This window comes from Piliocolobus tephrosceles, chromosome 4 (genome assembly GCF_002776525.5).
Source record: "Piliocolobus tephrosceles isolate RC106 chromosome 4, ASM277652v3, whole genome shotgun sequence".
Lineage (NCBI taxonomy): Eukaryota > Metazoa > Chordata > Mammalia > Primates > Cercopithecidae > Piliocolobus > Piliocolobus tephrosceles.
The window spans coordinates 126,629,474-126,641,799 of record NC_045437.1 but is presented as its reverse complement, the minus strand read 5'-3'; positions in this window follow the sequence as shown (position 1 = coordinate 126,641,799).

The window sequence follows — 12,326 nt, the reverse complement described above, 5'->3', positions numbered from 1 at the left end:
TTTATAGTATTCTCTGATGGTAGTTTGTATTTCTGTGGGGTCGGTGGTGATATCCCCTTTATCATTTTTTATTGCGTCTATTTGATTCTTCTCTCTTCTTCTTTATTAGTCTTGCTAGCGGTCTATCAATTTTGTTGATCTTTTCAAAAACCAACTCCTGGATTCATTGATTTTTTGAGAGGTTTATTGTGTCTCTGTCTCCTTCAGTTCTGCTCTGATCTTAGTTATTTCTTGCCTTCTGCTAGCTTTTGAATGTGTTTGCTCTTGCTTCTCTAGTTCTTTCAATTGTGATGTTAGGTGTCAATTTTAGATCTTTCCTGCTTTCTCTTGTGGGCATTTAGTGCTATAAATTTGCCTCTACACACTGCTTTAAATGTGTCCCATAGATTCTGGTATGTTGTATCTTTGTTCTCATTGGTTTCAAAGAACATCTTTATTTCTGCCTTCATTTCGTTATGTACCCAGTAGTCATTCAGGAGCAGGTTGTTCGGTTTCCGTGTAGTTGAGCAGTTTTGATTGAGTTTCTTAGTCCTGAGTTCTAGTTTGATTGCACTGTGGTCTGAGAGACAGTTTCTTATAATTTCTGTTCTTGTACATTTGCTGAGGAGTGCTTTACTTCCAACTATGTGGTCAATTTTGGAATAAGTGTGATGTGGTGCTGAGAAAAATGTATAGTCTGTTGATTTGGGGTGGAGAGTTCTGTACATGTCTATTAGGTCTGCTTGGTGCAGAGTTGAGTTCAATTCCTGGATATCCTTGTTAACTTTCTGTCTCATTGATCTCTCTAATGTTGACAGTGGGGTGTTAAAGTCTCGCATTATTATTGTATGGGAGTCTAAGTCTCTTTGTCAGTCTCTAAGGACTTGCTTTATGAATCTGGGTGCTCCTGTATTGGGTGCATATATATTTAGGATAGTTTGCTTTTCCTGATGAATTGATCCCTTTACCATTATGTAATGGCCTTCTTTGTCTCTTCTGATCTTTGATGGCTTAAAGTCTGCTTTATCAGAGACTAGGATTGCAACTGCTGCTTTTTTTTTTTTGTTTTCCATTTGCTTGGTAGATCTTCCTCCATCCCTTTATTTTGAGCCTATGTATGTCTCTGCATGTGAGATGGGTCTCCTGAATACAGCGAACTGATGGGTCTTGACTCTTTGTCCAATTTTCCAATCTGTGTCTTTTAATTGGACCATTTAGTCCATTCACATTTAAGGTTAATATTGTTAAGTGTGAACTTGATCCTGTCATTATGATATTAGCTGGTTATTTTGCTCATTAGTTGATGCAGTTTCTTCCCAGCATTATTTACATTTTGGCATGTTTTTGCAATGGCTGGTACCGCTTGTTCCTTTCCATGTTTAGTGCTTCCTTCAGGGTCTCTTGTAAGGCAGGCCTGGTGGTGACAAAATCTCTCAGCATTTGCTTGTCTGTAAAGGATTTTATTTCACCTTCACTTATGAAACTTAGTTTGGCTGGATATGAAGTTCTGTGTTGAAAATTCTTTTCTTTAAGAATGTTGAATATTGGCCCCCACTGTCTTCTGGCTTGTAGAGTTTCTGCTGAGAGAGATCTGCTGTTAGTCTGATGGGCTTCCCTTTGTGGGTAACCCGACCTTTCTCTCTGGCTGCCCTTAACATTTTTTCCTTCATTTCAACTTTGGTGAATCTGACAATTATGTGTCTTGGAGTTGCTCTTCTCAAGGAGTGTCTTTGTGGCATTCTCTGTATTTCCTGAATTTGAATGTTGGCCTGCCTTACTAGGTTGGGGAAGTTCTCCTGGATGATTTCCTGCAGAGTGTTTTCCAACTTGGTTCCATTTTCCCCGTCACTTTCAGGCGCACCAATCAGATGTAGATTTGGTCTTTTCACATAATCCCATATTTGTTGGAGGCTTTGTTTGTTTCTTTTTACTCTTTTTTCTCTACACTTCTCTTCTCGCTTCAGTTCATTCATTTGATCTTCAATTACTGATACTCTTTCTTCCAGTTGATCGAGCTGGTTACTGAAGCTTGGGCATTTGTCACGTAGTTCTCGTGTCATGGTTTTCATCTCTATCAGTTGTTTTATGGTCTTCTCTGCATTGATTATTCTAGTTATCCATTCATCCATTCTTTTTTCAAGGTTTTTAGTTTCTTTGCGATGGGTAGGTAGTTCCTCCTTTAGCTCTGAGAAGTTTGATCAACTGAAGCCTTCTTCTCTCAACTTGTCAAAGTCATTCTCCATCTAGCTTTGTTCCGTTGCTGGCAATGAGCTGCATTCCTTTGGAGGGGGAGATGCACTCTGATTTTTTGAATTTCCAGCCTTTCTGCACTGTATTTTTCCCCATCTTTGTGGTTTTATCTGCCTTTGGTCTTTGATGATGGTGATGTACTGATGGAGTTTTGGTGTAGGTGTCCTTTCTGTTTGTTAGTTTTCCTTCTAACAGTCAGGACACTCAGCATTAGGTCTGTTGAAGTTTCCTTGACGTCCACTCCAGACCCTGTTTGCCTGGGTATTAGCAGCAGAGGCTGCAGAAGATAGAATATTGCTGAACAGCGAGTGTTGCTGTCTGATTCTTGCTCTGGAAGCTTCGTCTCAGAGGTGTACCCAGTCATGTGAGGTGTGAGGTGTCGATCTGCACCTAATGGGGCATGTCTCCCAGTTAGGCTACTCAGGGATCAGGGACCCACTTGAGCAGGCAGTCTGTCCCTGCTCAGATCTCAACCTCCATGCTGGGAGAACCACTGCTTTCTTCAAAGCTGTCAAACAGGGACATTTACATCTGCAGAGGTTTCTGCTGCTCTTTGTTTATCTATGACCTGTCCCCAGAGGTGGACTCTTCAGAGGCAGGCAGGCCTCCTTGAGCTGCGGTGGGCTCCACCCAATTCGAGTTTCCTGTGGCTTTGTTTACCTACTTCAGCCTCAACAATGGTGGGCGCCCCTCCCCCAGCCTCGCTGCTGCCTTGCAGTTAGATCTCAGACTGCTGTGCTAGCAATGAGTGAGGCTCAATGGGCTTGGGACCCTCCGGGCCAGGTGTGGGATATAATCTCCTGGTGTGCCGTTTGCTAAGACCCTTGGTAAAGCGCAGTATTAGGGTGGGAGTTACCGGATTTTCCAGGTGTTGTGTGTCTCAGTTTCCCTTGGCTAGGAAAAGGAATTCCCTTCCCCCTTGCACTTCCCAGGTGAGGCGATGCCTCACCCTGCTTCAGCTCTTGCTGTTCGGGCTGCACCCACTGACCAGCACCGAGTGTCCGACACACCTTAGTGAGATGAACCTGGTACCTCAGTTGAAAAATGCAGAAATCACCCGTCTTCTGTGTCGCTCATGCTGGGAGCTGTACACTATTCGGCCATCTTGGGTGCCCCCCCAGGCTTCTTTCTAAGACATTAACTTTAAGATAATTAAACAAGACTGGAGTTAAGAAATACAACTTTTGGCTATTAATTAGTTGGATATGTACTGACCCCAAGTAATATCAGCTTAAGCAGAAAAACCATCTGATCCATTCAATATGCTATCTTCAGTTTCCTCAAATTTCCTTAGATAATAATCTACTGCATAACCACCTTCTATACTACTTGTCCAGTAAATATGAAAGTTCTTACAGTATAGTAGCTGTAACATCACATGTAATGAAGGGCATTGTTCAATTTCATATGATAATCTCATAATTCTTATCTAGTTATTTATACCACAGATGGCCAGATGACTTGGTAATATATGAGAAAATAAGCTGCCTGCAGATATTAAAAATGGCTTATTTCTCATAGAGATTCATTCTACTTAACCACAAAAGAAAGCCTATTAATTAGACTTTTGAATCCCATTAGGAAAAACAAATACCAATACTTAACTGCTCAAATATGACATGATGGAAAATTGCTAACATAATTAGATTTTTAATAGTGTTAATGACTCTTGTATCTTATTAATAAGAATTAAAACTAATGTAATATTATATGAAGAAAAATTGCCACTGTATGCTCTTCTGCAGGGAAATGTAGCACGATTATGTCTATTTCCACATGAAGGGGTTTTAATTTTTATTCCCTCGCAGTTGTAATATAACTCATATGTTCCTCAGCATAATATATTATCCCTGACATTATGTGACAGAAGGTCCTACAAGTACACCATTTAGGTCTGCAGTCTCATTAGATATCCCAAGTCAAGCATGATGTTGACTCTGCCCATAAAACTACCCATATTAAAGGTTGAAATGTCTTTTCCTTGCCCTCTTTCTCTACCTTTTCACAAATTATCACTCCTTCAAAACCTTGTTTCAACCCTTTTTGATTTTTGCATTTATTAGCTAAATTATATTCACTGTTTATGCCATATAATTTGTCATTTTTGGCATAATCTCTCCCTCTTTAATTATTCTATAAACATAAGAAGCATGTTTTATTGTCCAGTGAGTATGTCTCATCAATTAGTTAATACATTAATATTCATTTAGCATCATCTATATGTCCATCATGTTGAAGTGTCACCAGAGGCAAGATCCTTGTATTCAGAGTGAGTGTTTATTTGTTCAAATGATATGAATGTTTTAGAAAGTTTTCTTTCTTAGAAACTTGAAAGTGCAATATTCATATTTCTATGAATCCCTTCAACTAGCTAAATTCACCCTTTTAGCTGCCACAAAGATAAATGGATTCTGGTTTCCAAACCAGGCACCAAGCAGAACATCTGAGAAAATAGCCAATATTTGAGATAGATGGCTTGCCAACTCACTTACAAACTTGCCAGATACATACAGATTATAAAAGATTCAATGGAAAGACTTATGATAAGACCAAGACTGTACTTGGTCTCTCTCTGTCTTTGTACTGGTATGTAACTATAATGTGATTCTATCAGCAAGGAGACCTCTGCTACTCAAAGTGCTCCAGGGACAAACAGCACCAGCGTTACCTAGGAGCTTTCTGGAAGTGCAGAACCTTGGGTGCTATCCTAGAGATTCTGGATTATGATCTGCAATTTAATGAGATCCCCAATTATTTTTATGCACAGTAAAGTCTGAGAAACAATGGACTACTTGTGCTAAAATAACACAGACAATTTTATTACACTAAGACAAGGGGAGGTGTTGGTGGCTGTCTTAGTGTTTCGGGCCGCTGTTTTACCAAATAACATAGACAGAGTGCCTTACAAACAACAGAAATTTATTTCTTTTGCTTTTGGAGCTTGGGATGTCCAAAATCAAGGTGCTGGTAGATTTGATGTCTAATGAGGGCCTTCTCCCTCACAGACAGTCAATCTCACTCTGTCTTCAGACAGCAGAAGATGAAAGGGGCTTCTTTTACAAGGGCAGTTATTTCTTTCTCTGCCCCTATGACCTTATCACCTCCCAAAGGCCCCACCTACCAACACCATCACCTTAGAGGTGAAGATTTTCACATATAGAATTTGGGGAAACACAAACATTCATTCCTGAGCAGTGGTCCTGCTCAGGCCACATCTAAAGTACAGTGTGTATCTGAGAGCAGCCATTTAAGGGTAGGCAGTGTTGTTAGAAACTGAGGTTATTTAGGAATACAGTCATCGACATAATGAAATAACTTGAAATCATGTAACAGTCGTTCTCAACCCTAGCTGCAGATTTAGAATTGCCTACGGAGCTTTAAAACATACCAGTGCTTTGGCCCCACCTCCTAAGATTCTGATTTAATTTTTCTGGTAAGTTTCTTGGGCATCAGGATTTTAAAAATTTTCCAGAGGATTTTCATGTGTAGTCAGGGTTGAGAACCACCAATAAAATATGAGAAATGCTGGAGAACTTGGTTTAATTAGCTTGAAGAAGAGAAACCATCTGTGGATAGGATGTCTTCAAATACCTATAGGGCAATTGTAAAGATTTATTTTGTGTAGTTCTACAAAACAGGATTGGACAAGAGAGGCACTTAATGGTTGAAGATCAACCTAGGAAGAATTTTGGTACTTTGACCTGTATGAAATAAAATGGGCACCCTTGAGGGCATATGGTGAGTTCAGGAAGAGACTGCACAACCAAAGGCTCTCAGCGACACTATATAGAATCCTCATTCATTTAGCACAGAGTATTAGGTCAATAGGGCATGGGATTGTCAGACTACATTATAATAGAGTAATAATAAATACATTTAATGAGCACTTCCTGTGCAGGGAACTTTACATGAATTACTATATTTAATCCTAACCACAACTCTATGAGGACAGTTCCTTTGAAATGGAGGCTTGGAAAGTTGAAATAAATTGCTCAAAATTACAGTTAATGAGTAGCAGGAACAGGCTACAAACCGAAGTTTGTCAGACCCCAGATTTCTTGATCTTAACCTCATACAGATTCTACAATGATGTTCAAAGAATACTTCCAGCCCTGAGATCCCATGACTCTTAGACATGCCATGCAGTAATCGCTGTTTTTTGCTTGATGACCAATTTAATAGCCAGGGTGGCTTATCTAAACAAACTCTCATAAACATTAAAGAATATATTTTTAAAGTCACTTATTCAAAGCTTAGAAAATAGAATGCCATTGAAAGAACAAGTCTGGGTTAAAGGACCTAGGATCTTAATTTAAGTAAATAAATAAATAAGAGAACAAGTAATAAAACCAGGTAATTTGCAATACCAACACATTTTGTTACAATTCCTCCCCTCACCCCATTGTAATTGAAAGCGTATTTGTTTTTACTCTCTCCCTTTTTTAAAAATTGTAATCTATGTTAGTATTGCAAAACTAATTATAAGTCACCCAAGTATAACCAAGGAGTGCTGAGGGCTCCTGAAATAGGACAAAGGAAATTCATTAAGAAATAATGTTAAGCTTATGGTTTCAGAAGGTCATTAGGAATGCGAAACCAGAGAACACCATTGCCTGAGCTGATAACAAATCCAATCATTTATCATTCCCAGGGTTCTGAACATGGGGTCATCATCTGGGCTCCTTAGCCCCCAAGCAGAATGACAGCTAATTTCTACCTCATGAATCTAGAGTTAGCATGCCATCTTTTATCAAGGATACAGCAGCCTTTTCTTCCATCTCAAGATATGATGCCCAGAGTTCATCTTCAGAGGCTGGCATTCTAGGTACTTTCCATTTCAGCACAAGTAGACATAACTTAGGTCTGAATTGAAGTCATCACCTTCACTCTATTTTCTCTGTGAAAGGATACTGTGGCCTGGCTTTGGCAACCTCTCATATGAACACTTCTTAGGTGTATGAGGGGGTGGGAGGACATTGGTTTCATCATCATTTTCATAAAAAATAATTTCTTCTCAACAGTCTACTACCTCCATCACTAAGCTGCAGAGGCAAAGAAAGTAGCAGATTTTTTCTGTGAAGAACCAGATGGTAAAGTTTCAGCCTTTGTGGGCCATACAGCCTCCATCTCAGACACTCAACTCTGTTGTTGTTGTGCAAAGCGGTTGTAGACAATATGAAAACTAATGGTCATGACTGTCTTCCAATAAAAATGAATAAATGAATTTTAAATTTCTTATGTTTTTTTCATAGCACAAAACAGTCTTCTTTTTGTTTGTTGTTTTTCAACCGTTTAAAATGTCAAAACCATTTCCAACTCTTGGGCTACACAAAACCGGGTGACTGGCTGGATTTTTCCCACAGGTCATCATTTGCCTACACCTATTTTACTCTCCAAAGTACTCTTTACTTTTGAGAAAAGAAGTAGATTTCTGAGTCTATCTCTACATTGATTATTTGATTGATTGCTATCAGGCTGCAACCCTATTTCCTCCCATACAAGAGTTGGTGTAATAATGCTGACCTCCCATGAGGGTGATCTTGTTTTGACTCCTGGCCAAAGTAACAGGATATACAATATAGAAAAATGGCTTTAGAATCTGAGGACCTGAGTTTGAGGCACTCCTTAACCATATGACTGCAAAATTACATTTCTGACTTTTAGATTTCTCATTGGCAAAATGGGAATAATGGTAATAATAAAAGGAGAAGCAAAGAAGATGTTCTCGGTAAAGGTTCTTTGTTATTTCAGGAGTGCTATAGTATCTTGCATTTGCAATAATAAGAATTTATAATTATAGTTCCTCGTATAGGCTAGGCATTGATGAAAGTGCTTTACAAGTATTGATCCACTTAATCCTCACAATCACCATATGAAAATGGATACTTTTGTTACCATGATTTTAAATATTTGGATACCAGGGCGCAAAGAGATTAAGTAATTTGCCCATGGTCTTACTGCTATCAGGTGACAAAGGTAAGGTTTGAACCCTGAATTCTTATTCCTGAGTCCACCTTCATCACTATTGCTTATTCTCTTCAATCTCATGATCTAGACATGTGCCATACACTGTGCTACCCATTTCACATACATAACGTAATCGAATGCCCACAAATAATCTCATGATGTGAACATGGCAGCTTACTGAGTGTGTGGGCTCTGGACTTGGGCTTAAGTAGTTCAGCTTTCTTCTTCCCTACTCTGTGACTTTAAGCAAGTTGCTTAACATTTCTAAATCGCCTTTAATTTATGGTCTGGGAATGATCTTAGTAATAGGTACCTTTGAGAGCTCTGTGAAGAGCAAATGAATGAATGCATGGGACATATTTAATATGGTCCTGTTTTACAGTTTTATGTCTGTTCATTCACTTACTTTTTCATTCATTCATTTATTTCTATTTCTCCTTTACCCTCATAGAGACAAAATTTTAAGTGTGCTGTTGAATAGTGAAGTTAATTTAAAATTTAATTAATGCAAGTATGCGTTTTTTCCCCAAAGTGTAGTATATAAATATCTGTAGGTACATTAACCTGGTGCCACACAATTAAGAACACACTAATCTGGAGATTCAGATTTGAATAGCTAATTTCATGTTGTGATACATGCCTGAAAACTCAATGACAGCATGCATGATATTTAAAACAGTTGGCGAATTTTGACCTTGACAGAGTATTTGAGCGACATTTCCCTTGAATCTGAGCACTAAGTGTATAGTAGAAGCTTTCAGTTCTTGTCTTCTACCTGATGATGTTATCTGAAAAAAAAAATCCTGTTATATAATGAGAGTTTTAGCATCATATATTTTGGACAAGGTGTCTGTGACATGACCAATCCTGAAATATATGGGAAAGCTTAAATGTATTCCTCAACATCTTTCCATAGCTTACTTCTTAAAATGCTTAGAGATTACTACCTCTTAGAAAAACATTTGGAGAAGAATATTTGAAAGACACATATTGGTAGGTAGAGAAGAATTTGCTATGAGACCTAGCTAACACTAGAGTACTATTTTGCAAATTTTCATTTGAATAATAAAATGGGGAGAAAATTTAGAAGGATGTAATTTATATCAACCATTTTACAAATGAAGAACAAAGAAACATAAGCCAAATAACTTGCCCAAGGTCAAACAGGCAGTTAGAGGAATAGTAGGACTTGAATCCAAGGACCTCATTTCCTAATCCCAGTTGCTTTTTGCTACTAGGTGCTGTCTTCTGCATTTAATACTTTCACATGTTTGCACACCCTCAGTATTTCATATAAAGGTTAAGGTAAATGTATCTATCATTAAAATATTATAGATCCCTGATATAAACAGATACATTAGATTTCTTTCTAGCACATTTTTCTTTCTACCACATTAAAAAAAAAAGCCTTTATAAGGTATAATGCAGGTGTCTGCTGTTTTTATGAGCTTCACACTGTCAAAGAAATTCAACCCTCTCTTTACTTATATGATTTGCTAATTGATGGGAAAGATGGGCTATTTCAGCTATTGTATTTGGCTTCATTAAAAGTGACACACCTAAAGAATACTAATCAAATATTTTTCCTATCTCATCATTTGGCACTTGGCAACTGGTTCTAGAGCTGAAATTTTTTTATTCTGTTTATGGGAAATACACTTTTAAGATTCTGAATACTGGCTGGGTGGGGTGGCTCACGCCTGTAATCTCAACACTTTGGGAGGCTGAGGTGGGCAGATCACCTGAGGTCAGGAGTTCGAGACCAGCCTGGCCAACATGGTGAAATCTCATCTCTACTAAAAATACAAAATTAGCGGAACATGCTGGCGCATGCCTGTAATCCCAGCTACTTGGGAGACTGAGGCAGGAGAATTGCTTGAATCCAAGAGGCAGAGGTTGTGGTGAGCCAAGATCATACCATTGCACTTTAGCACTCCAGCCTGGGCAACAAGGGCAAAACTCCACCACAAACAAACAAACAAACAAAAAACAGTTTTACCATCTGACTTCTTTGAGATCAGCTTCTACCGATTGCAGGTCACCTGTCTAATGACAGTACTAATGCCAGATTGCATAAAGGAGTAACAAGGGCAAACTTGGAAACAGTGAGAAAGAAAAGTATTTTGCCAAGACAATGGATAGTGAGTGAGAAAAGAGGACTTTAGATAGAAAATTGCAGGCATTTACAGGTTATTCCTCAAGGGAGTAGTGGAAGTTATTGTCAAGGAGAGACAGCAGACTTTGGACAAGATACAAATATTGATCCTTTAACTGAAACAGTGACTGAACCTGTAGTCTTGCTAGTTACAACAGTCACTCTGAGCATTGAGAATTCTGATGCTGTCTCCCGTGTTGTAATTTCAGATTCTGAAACTGCAAGAGGAAGCATCATCAGGAAATATAAAAGTGAGACAGATTAAAGGGAATTAAATTGGGAGGCTCAAGTCAAAACTAGAAAAATACATAATGCATCTTTGGCAATATTATCCCTGATTTTTTCTTTGCAAAAATGTGGCTTTTGGTACCTAGATTTTTTATAGTTAATTGGTTTAATTTGTTCATCGCTGTGCCTCTTTATGCACAACATAAATTGAAGCAGGGTTATTGTCATATTCCCAATTAATTTGGCCAAAATAGATAGCTGCATTAGATGATCATTCAGGTCAGAACAAACACTTAAAGCTCTAGCTATTTTGTTTGCTGACTATATAAATAACAATGCAAATAAATTAATATCTTGGAGAATAGACATATCTATGTTTTTTGTTGTTGTGTCATCCAATATGAAAAGACCCAGTAGTATTTCTGATTAACACACATCTGTGCCTTCATTTACATAGTACTTATTGGAAGGTTACTATTTATATAGCTCTGAGATGTATCCTATGGAAGGTACAACAATAAGCATAATGAGAAATGAGGCAATAGATATAATACAGTAATTCCGATACAAGTTAAATGTGATAATGACGAATACACTATTATAATCACAAGCAGAGTGTAGTAAAAAGTTCAAATTGCAGTAAAGGAGGGCTTGGCTTGCACCCAGATGCCAGGAATTTCATTTCTACTTTGCTGCTCTCTTTAGTTAAGACACCTCAATTTTCCACATTCTGCACATCTTGTGGTTGGTAGGAGATGCTGACATTCTTTACTTCACCATGTCCACTGTTAAACTGTTTATCCACCTGCTTGAGAAAACCATCTGCACATGAGACTCCTGCTAACTGACTGGTCTCTTTTCTTACCCTGCTCCTCAAATCTTGTACTTCTGGGAATTGGCTCCTGCCTCAGTCTCCTTTTCTACTCCTACTCTGTCAGCTGCCTCAGGTGCTTCAAACATTTGCATGGCCACCTATTTAAATTTCTAAACTTCTCTCCTCTAATGACCTTCATTTCCATTCCCTTTGACTCTATTCATGGCCAAATCCCTAGGCAGTATAATTGCTCAGAGATGTCTGACCTCTGGAATCTTAAAAGGTGGTGATACATTGTTTCACTATAACCTCTCATTCTTTCAATTTCCATAGTGCCTTGATGAGACAACTTCTACCCTTTAAATTAATCACAACTTCTAGTTCCTAGGCTCTAGGTACCATTAATTTCTTCTCTAGCCCTTCTAGACCCCATGATGCATCACTTCAGCACCTCCATTGCCTGGACACTCAAATCTCTTTCTCATATGACCATAGTCTACCCTTTTCCCTACGACTCAACCAAAATTGTCCCTTCTAGGGCCACATTCAGTAGACATGTTAAAGTCCTTATCTAACTTACACTCTCTGCATTATTTAACATTCATGATATTGCCTATCTTCTAAAATTTTCTCTACCAGATTTTTTTCTGCTTTTGTCTCTCTTTACTGGCTTTTTTTTTTCCCCCTCAGCCCCTCTCATGGGATCTTTTTTTTTTTTTTTTTTTTTTTCCCATATCTAGATGACTTTATCTTCTACTTGTACATACTCTCCTAGTCAATCTAGCCATCTGGCACAACTTCAACCGCCTAGAAATTAATTACACACAGATACACATTCTGGCCTTAGTCTCTGCACCCAAGATCATTCCAATCAACTGCCATGATATTCTCTATAGGTATATCAGCCACATCATCCCTCACTCCACTCCCAGA